Raw genomic sequence first — 13,207 nt, forward strand, 5'->3', positions numbered from 1 at the left:
GTGTGGACTAGATCTATGCATAGTGTCATTATGGTGCGTTGCCGCCTGGGTCATATGGAGCAAGCCACTAGCTGATGGCGGGAAACCAATGAGGGAAGAGGCGAGAAACATTGGCGTGGATTGCCAGACATGTGTATAACATCATTAATTGTTGCATTGGGCATCTGTGTTGGTATAGGTACTACCTCCGTCGTGGTTTATTGGTCCCCTTCGTATTTTGTATTACCAAAATTTGACCCTAGATTGAACTAAGAATATATTAATGCATCTCATCGAAAATATTGGACGGTTGTTCCTTGCTATGTTCAACTGCTATATGCAATAATTATGCATGTGCTTGCTCGCTGTTTAAGCGGCCGCGGTGCGCTCTGCTCATGTCCCTCCGCGCGCTCTGCTTGCCATTTAGGCACCGAGGGGCCCTCGGGTCGCGTCCTTCCGCGTGCTCTACTCACCATTTAGGCACCAAGGCACGCTCGGGTCGCGTCCCTCCGTGCGTGATCTGCTAGCGGTTGGGGCCGACACACAATCACATTAGGGAAGCTTTAGTTATGTGATCTCAGATTATGTTAATTAACTATACCTCCAGGGCCGGAATCATCCGGATCTAGAGGTATAATTAATTAACCTAAACTATGACCTCCGGCGCCTGTTCCCGTCGCGCAAGTATGTCTTGTCGTCAGCCGTTGGGGGTATGCCGGTATGTGTGGATAACGAGCTAGCAAGTGGATCAGTAGCAAGTCTCCACCGCCTGCCATTCCTGTGGTTATTTATAGCTAGCAGCTGGCTAGGGGATTGGGGATTTTACAATTCACCCCTGTCGAGTACGGGAAGCCTTCGCTGGAGTGCGGGAAGACTAAGTGGAGGACACAACCCGATAACCGTATGCGGTGTCATGTGTTATCACACACGTGTTAACATAAGGAACTGTATGTCTAACTTACTAATCATCGCACACGAGTACTCGCACATGCATCATGTGCGATACTCCTAGCCATCGCAAGCAACTAGTCTGCATTTTCTAAGTTTTTTTACACACAGAATCACACACCAATTTACTGTAGTGACCGCTTGTGTTATAATTTCTCATCGCAAACAGTTCATCCGAGTGGGTTGTTTGCCGCGTATCACACACATCTTGTTTACATGAATCGTTTGTGTTCTTTTGGATCATCGCAAATAGTTCATCTCTGTGAACTGTATGCCGCATATCACACATCTTGTTAAGTTGAACCGTTTCTGTTGTGTTGGCTAATCAAAAATAGTTCATCCGAGTGAATTGCATGTTGTATATTGCACACACCTTTACCTTGCTGAACATTTCCGTTGCGTTCCCTAATCGAAAACAGTTCATCCGAGTGAACTGTATGTCGTATATCCCACACACCTTGATATGGTCGCCCGTTTCTGTTGGTTTGGATCATCGCAAACAGTTCGTATGGATTAACCGCATGCCACACATCGCACATGCAACTACAATCTGAATCATGTTTGATGTATCCGTCATTGCAAATGTTTCATATCATTTTTTACGGTTATTTTACATCACTGTTTACAATTAATGCATCGCGCATATATAGTTTCGTCAAAGGGCCTCTGATTGTACTGTCGCGTTTGGACTAACCTGCAGTAGTGGAAAAAGATCCACATGCAGCTAGAGCAATGTCGGTTTCAAAATAAGTGATACTTTAGGGTCATCGGGATGTGGCTATGCGGGCGACGGGAGGACGGATTTGCCCACACTACGTACAACGGCGAGGAAGAAGGGGTTGTAGACCTTTCCGCGCAGGCACTGGGCGAAAGAGAATAGCACCGCCGGTAGTGGATTCCCTCTCTTGTTGACAGCAATAGAGTCAACGCTGCACCTCCTCCCCTTCCCCTGCCGACGAGATCCGGATGGCTCTTTGACCAGCGGTGAGAGAGAGAGAGGCCAACACAGTCTTGTTTAGATCTGGAGAGGGTGAGAGAGTGTGAACAGACCAAACCCCAGCAAACAAACACTAAGCCTCCGGCCTGTATATATATAGTGGAGAGAGCGAGAGCGAGCGAGCGAGAGAGAGAGAGAGAGAGAGAGAGAGAGAGAGAGAGTGAGTGAAGAGAGCAAACCCTAGTGAACAAACGCTGAGGCTCCAGCTTAAACATATATACTAATACAGGGGAGTGGTTTTCTTTTTCTCTCCATAACAATCGTTTTAAATTGTGTATGAAACCAAACTCTTTATTTAGCGTACCAGTGAAGAAAATATGATCAACTAATGCTCCGCGCGTCCTGGTCACACTTTCTGTCGTTCAAGAGTGGTACGCTACCCTCCGTTAAGTGAACAGCAACACACGCATCAAATTATTGGAAAGGTGGGCTGCACCAACCTTCAATTTTAATATTTTTTTGAGAAATTCAATTTCAATTATTTTGTATGTACAGTTTGCCCTCTCCCAGTAATTATGGGTTGTTGTGTTCGGCCTATATCAGCGTGCCACCATATCACGTACTACCTTCGTCCGGGTTTTTACACCACATCATATGTTTTTATCAAAGTTTGACCACATATTTAACAAGCAAATGGCTAATACCCGCCAACAAAATATAAATATTATTCACTTAATTTTTTTATATAGTTATATGAGTAATATTTTTAATCAAAGTTTGGCAACATATTAACTAGTCGCAAAAATTTAGAACCAACTTATAAATAAAATGTTTATACAACTCAATGATTGAAATATCATAGCCAACATTTAGTTAATAGCTGGACAAAAAATACAAGGGAGCTGAAGACAAAGTTGTGAGAAGGCACAGAAATCAATACAATTTTTTTGCTCTTAGTACCAACATCGATGCTTCTCGGAGGAAACATTTGGTTCCTAACGAAAGACAAATTTGCACCAAGGTGAAAGACGACTGCGTCTCCAACGCAACTAAGGAGCACTGATGAATGATATCTTTGTCTTCATGGCTAACCAGCAAAGAGCACTGATGGAAGACAAATTCTATTCCATCGAACATCAATCAGCTTCACCAGCCGATGCAACCATGAGACTCAACCATGAGCATTGATAGGTCATCGTGGTGATGCGTCATCGATTTGGCATCAAGTTTGGGTGGGGCACCACCGAAGTTAGATAAAACCTCACTGTGGTTTGTTTCTTCTTGGTAATCAAGCTCAAAAAAGGTAGAACCACATGGTAGAGGACAATGAGGCAGAGCAACAGTGGCCATCCAATTTTGTGTAGTTCCACTAAAATTGAGGAAGTCATGCCCGGGAATTGAGATACACATCACTGTTTGCAAAAATATAAAAAAGGGATATTTAAGTACTATCCTTACTTAGTTTTGGTAGTGGTACAAGATTATCAATGGCATCTCAAATGTCAATAAGAATAAATGAAATGTACACCCACAAATAGAAGCATCATGATTATCTTTATGGAACTAAAGCAAGACAGAAGCATCCACTACAACAAGAACCCTCATATACCAACACATGTCCACCAACGGTATGATAACAAGTGTTGTTTTTCAACATCCCACCTCCCATGCACCACGCTTATAGCTAAACTTCCCTGAGAAATAGCCTCCTCGCGCCCACCTCCCACCCTCGTCCCGGTCCAAATACTCCTATTACGTAGTGCATGCCAAAAAAAAAGAAACAAATCACGCAGCCAAAATTTCTATGCGCCATCTCCCTCTCCCCTGATTTCTCTCTCAACCACGATGCGGCCGCCACCACCGCACCGGCTAGATCCGGCGCTCTCCCACACTCATCGCTTATAGGCCCGGATTCCCCTCGCTCGTCTGCTCCGATCGCCGCCGCCACCTCACCGGCTAGATCCGTCGCTCTCCGACGCCCATCGCTCATAGGCTCGGATTCCCCTGATCCCCTCGATCCTCTCCTCTGATTTCCGCGGGGACATTCTCCGCGTCTCTTCCTGCGCCCTGCAGCAACCCTAGTCACCAAAGGTCGCCGGCGCGGCTGCCTCGTCTCTGGTTTGTATTCCCACTACCTCGCGCTGCTGCCGGCTCGGGGATGACGGTGCTGCTCCGCCTCGGCTGTAACGGTTAATCTGTAGTTATGTACTACATTTTGGATCAGAAAGACAATGCCTTATAGGCCCGTAATGCATAATGCAATCCAAAGGTACGATTTTAACTGCTGATGCTTTTCCCCTTTTGTTTTCAAAGCTAAAACATCTCTGTTCTAGAGGATCTGGAGGAGCTCCAGGCTCCATCGACATTGGCTTCGAAATGAAATTTTCGAGATCTGCAAACACTTCCACAATGAAGTTGTACTACTCCATGACGGGGAGATTTCTGTCGGATGTATCTAATTATATGTTCACTTGTATCTCATCATGTGATTTTTCCCTTGCAGCTTTTGTGCCCGTGAGATGTCAGCTAACATTTGTTTAGTGTCTGAATATTTGCAGTAACCATGATTTTGGTTTGATATGAAACTATCCTACACGTGAGGTTTCAAACTGTTGACAATAGATGCACAGATAGATAAGCTTTGCCTTGGCTGATTGTGTGAGGATTCACTTGCTTTAATTGCATACAGCTTCATGTCAGTTTCCTTATCGTAGAATTCTTATTTAGTAGACATCCGTAATTTTTACACTAACTGGTCTAGCGAGTCCATTTTAGTTAAGTGTGCCATCATATTTTGTACATTCATATAGGAATTGATGATCCGTTATCCAATGACAGGACCAATGGTACATGATTAGGGAGCTGAGTGGTGACAAGGATCAAATTCTCTTGATTATATGATATGCCACATTGGCAGCGAAGGCACATGGGTACTGTTTCTTTAAACTTGGCAAGTACTGACAAAAATTGTTCAACCATTACTTAGGTATGCTTTTGTTCAGACTGTTCAGTCATTACATAAGTCACCTCTGATGCATTTTCTTAAATATTTATTCAGATTTTGTACTAGGTTGGTCTTGAAATATTAAATATTCCCACATTAATTTCTTTTTATTTCTCTATTAGCATCTTGGATCCCACCTTCTCTAGAAACAAAATTCCCCTTCTATTCCTAGAGAAGCCCATATAATCAATGTGTTTCTTTTACATGTTTCTTCTACTGCTTCCTTAATTATCCGTGGATTCGAAAATTCTAATGTGTGACATTGTAATTCCTAGGTAACTAGAAAGTTTTTCTAATTTAGATTATTAAATGATTTTGAGCTGTTGGCATTGAGTTTTTTTCTCCTAAATCCTAAAACACCATACCAACCATGAGTAGTACATGAGTAATGTTGACATGGAACTAATTAATGCATAGATTGTTGGAAAATGGAACCAATTCTGTATAGTCAATATTATTCGTTACGTAATTATCATTCAGTTGGTTGCTGAACTCATCTCATTGTTAATATAATATAATCTTTGGATAATTGTTCCCAGTAAATACACGCTGATGGTTGTTCACAGTCAACAACATCTCACTGGTCAAAGATGCTCGGTGTTTTAACATGTGCTCCTACTAAGTTATTTGTCAGAGATACATAAGTTTATGTCTTTTCTCTAACAATCTTTTCTAGCACACTTGGTAATTTTTATGTGGGTCTTTTTAGGTACAATGCATAACATCTATATTTTTAAACTTTTGAGTTCAAATTTATGTCTAAATAGTGCAGGGGTAGGGGCCTATTCGATGGGCCAAAAAAGCGGAGGTTCGGTTGCGGTCCTAGATGCACAGCAGCGCTGCGGCGACTCCCATGTGCACAAGGGTGACATGACGACTGCGAGATGAGATGTACAGATGTGGCACAGTCGCTCTACAGTGATGGTTCGTAGTGCAGCACCGTCAGTTAGTCATCTGCCTCATCCCGTACAATCCAGTACAAGAGCTCTGTCACCTAGGCGGATATTTGCCCGTTCATATTTCTAATGCCACGTTAATGCATCTATGATCAGTGGTTGGCATTTATTGTTTTTTTTGTGGTGCTCTATGGGTTTGTGTGTCTCATATGTCTATTAGTTTATACTTCTTGATAGGAACTTAGCCACATTCCTACAGTACAATGCAAGAGGCAGCAGCTAGAAGCTATATCGATATTACTAGGAGTAATTGCAGCTATTCATTTTGTACCAGTATAGTTGTTCAGCCAAGTAGAAAAAGTTAGATGCATGTACATGTACGAAACTGACTACACAGTATGCAAGTTTGCAGCAAACTTTTCGTTGAAAAATACTTATCTGTTGAAAAAGTAGTTTCCAATTTTGACGGTTATCTTTTAGTTGACATACTGAACCATCTCGCCTGACAAAGTTTATCTATTAATTAAATTTATTGGCAATGCAAAGTGCATCAATTTCTCAGTATTTTAGATTATCTAAAGAGGGTTTGTGTTTAGGTCTAGAGACCTTTGTGTGAGTAATGATGTTTTGATGACTTCTCCATTCTAACCATGGTATTGGCTTATGGAGATCACACTGTCTGTGGAGCAACTTTAATTTCAGTATACTTACATTTGAAATATTGGTTTGTGGTCTTCGAAATTACCAATACATATGTTGTATCTTCAGGTTGCAGAAACTGGATTGTTCCAGGCAGTGACTACGCGGCTTGTGTGTTGCAACATTTAAGTGTAGTTTGTGTATGTGCAATTTAAATTTATAGTTTTCAAATCACACCTTGTGAATCCTAGCACTAGCACTGGTTCCATGCAATATTCTTGGCACGAAAACCTAGAACACAATTAGTGCCAAGTATGAATTTCTGCGAGGTATTTGTAATTGTAGTTCTATGACCAGTGCAAAATCTGACCAATTGATAGTACCACTAAAAAACTTCAAAATTATTGGTCATGCAGCCGGATTAATTATTGCATAGCCTTCAACTTCTGTTTGTTGCTCTTCTAAATTTTTCTGCCCTATTATACTTTGTTTCTACCGTAAGTTACTGGTCTCATTCCTTTATTTTTGTAGGTTCCTAAGATATTTTGATGATGCATGGCTCAGATGTTGATTGCAAGGTCGAGAATGGAATTGCTGCCGGATCTTATGTTATATTTTAGGACATCATTTGCAGTTTCAATGTTTCAAATATTATGTTTTAGAATAATTGAGACGTTGATTGAAACGTCCAGTATTGGGCTAGTACTAGTTAGTATCAAAAAATGTAATCCTTAGAGTCATGTTCTTTGTAATGCAACAGAGTAAATTTAATATATTACACCTTTCTCTTTATTATCTGTTCCTACTGTGCACTATCATTATTGATCTTATCATTCTGGAAGGCAATATATAAATTATATGTTATGTCCATGTGAATATCCTTTTGTGCAGGGGGTGGCAATGCATATGAAGTGTTGTTAATCTCTAACTCTATATGTTGCTCTCTTGCAACGCTTCTTCACAGGGTTTACCAACGGATGTGTATATGTTGTTGTAGACCTTTGCAACGCCACCAACGACAACGCATACTAATCCGTTGGTGTAGACCTTAGCAACGGTTATACAGACATACAACAACGCATTGATGCGTTGCTAAAGGGGGGTTCCTGTTGTAGTGATCATGATTATAGTCATCCCTGGAGAGTATCTCGATTATTATCACCTTGGGGTTTACATTTCATAACAATAACAAGTGCATATAATTAGCAGATATGATCAAGAACTCGGGTTCAGATTTGATATCATGGCACTCGGGCCCTAGTGACAAGCACTAAGCATAGCAAAGTCATAGCAACATCAATCTCAGAACATTGTGGATACTAGGGATCAAGCCCTAACAAATTGACTCGATTACACAACAAATCTCATCCATCTCTGTCACCGTCCAGCAATACTACGAAGGAATTACTCACTCCCTGTAGTGAGCATCATGGAATTATTGATGAAGAAGGGTTGATGATGACGATGACAAGGTATCCCCCTCTCCGCAGCCCCGAACGAACTCTAGATCGCCCTCCCGATGAAGAACAGGAGGTGGCGGCGACTCCGTATCGTTAAACACAATGAAACTTCTTCTCTAATTTTTTCTCTCTCGGGAAGACGGTACCAATGGAGGTGGAATTAGGTCAGATGGAGCCTTGTCGGCCCCAAAAGACATCAGGGCACACCCTAGGGGGTAGGCATGCCCTGTTGTCTTGTGGACAGTGATACGTCCCCAACGTATCTATAATTTTTTATTTTTCCATGCTATTATATTATCAATCTTGGATGTTTTATATAAATTTACAAGCAACTTTACATCATTTTTTGGGACTAACCTATTAACTTAGTGCCAATGCCAGTTGTTGTTTTTTGCTTTTTTTGACTTTGCAGAATATCAGTACCAAACGAAGTCCAAACGCCACGAAACTTTTTGGAGATTTTTTTGGCAATAAGAGACCCTAGAAGCTTCGGGAGGGATCGAGAAGATGAAGGAGTGGCCCACTAGGCACCAGGGCATGCCAGGGGCCCGAGGCGCGCCCTAGTACCTAGTGGGGCCCACAAGCCTCTGTTTGACCTAACTCTACCTCTATAAATACTCTAAAATCAGGAAACCTACGAGGGAGTCCACGAAATACTTTTTCCGCCGCTACAAGTTCCAGAACCATGAGATCCAATCTAGAGGCCTTTTCCGGCACTCCACCGGAGGGGGAAACGATCATGGAGGGGTTCTTCATCATCCTTTCCGCCCCTCCGTTGATGCGTGAGTAGTTTACCACGGACCTATGGGTCCATAGTTAGTAGCTAGATGGCTTCTTCTTTCTTTTTGATCTTCAATACAATGTTCTCCTCGGTGTTCTTGGAGATCTATTTGATGTAATGACTTTTTGCGGTGTCTTTGTTGGGATCCGATGAATTGTGAGTTTATGATCATATCTATCCATGAATATTATTTGAGTTTTCTCTGCACTCTTTTGTGCCTGATTGTTATAGCATCGTATTTCTTGTAGATTTATTGATTTGGTTTGGTCGACTAGATTGATTTATCTTGCCATGGGAAGAGGTGCTTTGTGATGGGTTCGATCTTGCGGTACTTTGTCCTAGTGACAGAAAGGGACATGACACGCATGTATTGTTACTATTAAGGGTAACAAGATGGGATTTATTTCATACGTGAGTTTATCTTGTCTACATCATGTCATCTTGCTTAAGGCGTTACTCCGTTCTTCCATGAACTTAATACACTAGTTGCATACTGGATACCGGTAGATGTGTGGAGTAATAGTAGTACATGCATAATCATTTTGGTCTACTTGTCTCAGATGTGATGCCTATATACGTGATCATTGTCTTGGATATCGTCATAATTATTTGCTTTCTGTCAATTGCTCAACAGTAATTTGTCTACCCACCGTATGCTATTCTTATGAGAGAAGCCTTTAGTGAAAACTATGGCCCTGGGGTCTATTTTCTATCATATGTTAAAACCAAAAATACCTTTCTGCAATTTTCTTTTATATTTTTTATTTTGTAGTTTTGTCAGATCTATCTATCAAAACTATATTGTTTAATCTTGCTCGTAACCGTTGAGGGATTAACAACTCCACTACGCGTTGGGCTGCAAGTATTTGTTGTTTGTGTGCAGGTGTTGTTTACATAGTGTTGCTTGCTTCTCCTACTGGATTGATAACCTTGGTTTCATAACTGGGGGAAATACTTATCTCTTCTATACTGCATCATCCTCTCCGCTTCGAGGAAATCCCAACGCAGTTCACAATTAGCAGGAAGAATTTCTGGCGCCGTTGCCGGGGAGACATCATCAACATCTATCAAGTACCTAAGCATAAAATTTCATCTCCTTGCATTTACATTATTTGCCATTTGCCTCTCGTTTTCATCTCCCCCACTTCTAAAAAGTTTTTACAACAATACAAAAATATTTTTTGTTTGCCTTTTTTGCGTGTTTTGTGTGTTTGCGTGCTTGCCCACCTTATCATTATGGATAGTTCTTCCCTTGATACGTGCACTCATGAGTATGAAGTTCTCAATTTTAAGCAAAGGGAAGGAGAGAATTTAAAATATGCTTGGTATAGGATTTGCAATGCTCATAATAGATCAACTCGAAAGCAATCCACTGCCATTCTTCTTCGCAATTTTTATGTTGGCATTACTACTTGGTATAGAATCGTGCTTGATACTATTACCGGAGGGAATTTCTTGATGTGCCCTTCTATGGATGCTTTCAATGCTATGGGAAATTTAGTAGGATCACCACCTATCACTTTTAATGAAACTATTTTAACTCTGGAACATGTTATGCCAAGGTTAGATGATATTGAAAAGAAGATGCCTACCGTAGAACATATTGACGATTTGGATAAGAAGATTCATAAACATGTCACTCAATTTGGATCAAAGGTAGGAATTACTCTAAAGATGCTAAAGGAGAAAGAACCAATAATCAATGAAAGGGTAGAGCAAAGTCCCACTAGGATTGATAAGTTGAAAGAAATTATTAATAATTTGGGTTCCGCTTTTTCTTCCGTTAAAACTGTTGAAAAAAGCCCCCCTAGCAAGAATTGCAAGTTTATTTATGTTCCTAAAGACAAGGGTGCCACGACTAGCAACAATAATGAAGATCTTAAAATGATTAGTTTTCATCCCAATTTCAATGATCTGATAAAGGAACCAATAAGTCTCTTGATTTTGTTCCTAGGAGTGTGATTATTAAAAAATATATGCTAGAACTTAGGAATTATGGTTGTGTAATTGAGGAATTGGAAACCAAATATGACAACACTTGAAACTATGTATTATGCCTAGCCAGGGGCGTAAAACAATAGCGCTAGTTGGGAGGCAATCCAATAGTTATATTTTAATTTTTTGTTTTCCCTTTCTAATTTTCAATAAATATACAATTATGCTACTGTTATGATTGTGTTTTAGTGTTTTAGTTAGTGTTTGTGCCAAGCAAAGCCTTTGGGATGATTTGGGTGATAGTTGATTTGATTCTCTGCATTAACAAAAACTTTTGCGTCCAATAGCAGAATTGTTGAAATTTGCGCGAGGGTGATAAAATTCTAATTTTTTACACATGATTGATATACGAATTTACCAGGTTTTTCTATTTTTTAGAATTTTTGGAATTACAAAAGTATGGTCAATGTTCAGATTACTACAGACTATTCTGTTTTTGACAGATTCAATTTTGTTGCATTGTGTGCTTATTTTGATGAATCTATGGATTGTATCGGGGGCATAGCCATAGTAAGTTAGAATACAGTAGGTATAACGTAATAAAAAATATGAATGGGTCTGCAACAGTACTTAAAGTAGTGATTTGCTCTATTATACTAACGGATCTCACGAGATTTTGTTGTGTTTTGTGTGATTGAAGTTTTCTAGTTTTGGGTGAGATCACGATGGATGAAGGAATGAGGAGTGGCAAGAGCCTAAGCTTGGGGATGCCCGAGGCACCCCAAGGAAATATTCAAGGACTCCCAAGCAACTAAGCTTGGGGATGCCCCGGAAGGCATCCTCTCTTTCTTCTACCAACTATCGGTAATTTGACTTGGAGCTATATTTGTATTCGTCACATATCATGAGTTTTGCTTGGAGCGTCTTGTCTTATATGAGTCTTTGCTTTGTTTGCTTTTTAGTTTGTCACAACCATCCTTGCTGAACACACTTGTTTGAGAGAGCCACGCGCATATCATGATTTGCTAGAATACTCTATGTGCTTCACTTAAATCTTTTGAGCTAGGCAGTTGCTCTAGTACTTCACTTATATCTTTTTGAGCACGATGGTGGTTATATTTTAAAGAAATAAACTCTCTTACTTCACTTATATTATTTTGAGAATTAGTAAATTTTAAAGAAATAAACTCTCTTGCTTCTGTTATATTATTTTGAGAATTGATACATTAAGTTTTTTTGAAGAAATTTTCTCTCATGCTTCACTTAGATCTTTTTGATAGTTGATAATAGCAATGGTAATTTGCATAAGATATCAATTTGGTCCCAAAGTGATAGATATCCAAGGGGGATATAATAAAAACTTTCATGGAGATCATTGGATATTATGAACTTAATTCCTTGCAATAGTTTTGCGATATGGAGATAGTGGTACGTGAGTCATGTTGGTGACTAATTATGCCTTAGTTAGAATATTGGTGTTAAGATTTGTGATTCTCTATGCATGCACATAAAGTCAATAGTTATACAACAAAGTTATATCCTATTTATGGTGCATTATTCAGTGTTAGTTATGTTTAATGCATGTTTATGACCATTTTTTTGTTGGTCACTTCTCAATCTATTTGCTAGCCTTCACTTGTACTAAGCAGGAATGCTGCTTGTGCATCCAACTCCATAAACCCAAAGTTGTGACAAATGAGTCCACCATACCTACCTATATATGGTATTAGCAGGGCCATTGAAGGGCCTGTGCGAGCTGTGCGCTCGCACAGGGCCCCCAAAATTCAGGGGGGCCCAAATAGGGTCCATATACTGTATGTATTAGTCTAAAAAAGTAGTTTTGGGCCAACAAGCACTCCCTTTTGGGCTTGGTACGCTCAATGTCTCAATCCCGTACGCATGTACCAATGTACGCTATCTCTCATGAATCAATCTGATCGATAGACGAAATGGCAACCGCAAAGCACGTAGGTTCCGTGACTTCTGTCGTTTCCTTCCCTGCCTAATCCCTTCGCTAATTCCCTTCCCATCTTTTTGCTTCGACTGAATCGGCGATCGCTTCTGCAGCAAGACAAAGGAGCAGAACTACTGCGGTGCCGGACGCCGCCCCGCCGGCCGCCGGCCACGCTGCCGAGGTGACGCCGAAGAGAAGGCCGGCCGGTGCGGTGCCCTACACTCCCTTTTTCTCTAGCTATTTTTGATACAAAATAACTTGCAAACTTGTACAACAGTTTACTAATTACTACTATGTTTTCGAAGATTTTTTTTGTCTAGTTGATGAAGCTCAGAAGTTGCCAAAGATTCGAGATGTTCAATAGTCGCCCGTCCAAGTCCAAAATCAAGGTTCTATCTTTTTCTTTATAACTATGTATACAATTACAAGCCTATAATTCATGGAGTTTATTAGTTCAAATTCATTGATATTATTTTTTGTTTGGTTCATAAACAGAAACAATCACGCATTCTAGTTCTAGAAGAAACAATGATTCCGGTGCTTTCAATCGTAAGAAGAAATTAAAATTAGAAGAGGATGTTGAATCTCAAAAGGGTGCCATTGTAAATTAGTTGTGAAAAGACCACGAACTAATTCTGAAAATCAAACAGCAGAAGCTAATATTGATGATGGTC

The 13,207-nt window shown here is 40.3% G+C and overlaps 1 long non-coding RNA gene across 3 annotated transcripts; it reads left to right on the forward strand.

Annotated features, from left to right (window-relative positions):
* Positions 1-3,185: 3,185 nt before the first annotated feature.
* Positions 3,186-7,193, forward strand: LOC141041614 (uncharacterized). Of its 3 annotated transcripts, XR_012202284.1 has the most exons (3): positions 3,197-4,133; positions 4,703-4,850; positions 5,641-7,193. It is a non-coding gene; the product is annotated as an uncharacterized lncRNA (long non-coding RNA). The 3 variants fall into 3 exon arrangements; XR_012202283.1 differs by having other exon boundaries at positions 3,186-4,850; positions 5,636-7,193; XR_012202282.1 differs by having other exon boundaries at positions 3,186-4,850.
* The last annotated feature ends 6,014 nt before the right edge of the window (positions 7,194-13,207 follow it).

Source organism: Aegilops tauschii, chromosome 2 (genome assembly GCF_002575655.3).
Source record: "Aegilops tauschii subsp. strangulata cultivar AL8/78 chromosome 2, Aet v6.0, whole genome shotgun sequence".
Lineage (NCBI taxonomy): Eukaryota > Viridiplantae > Streptophyta > Magnoliopsida > Poales > Poaceae > Aegilops > Aegilops tauschii.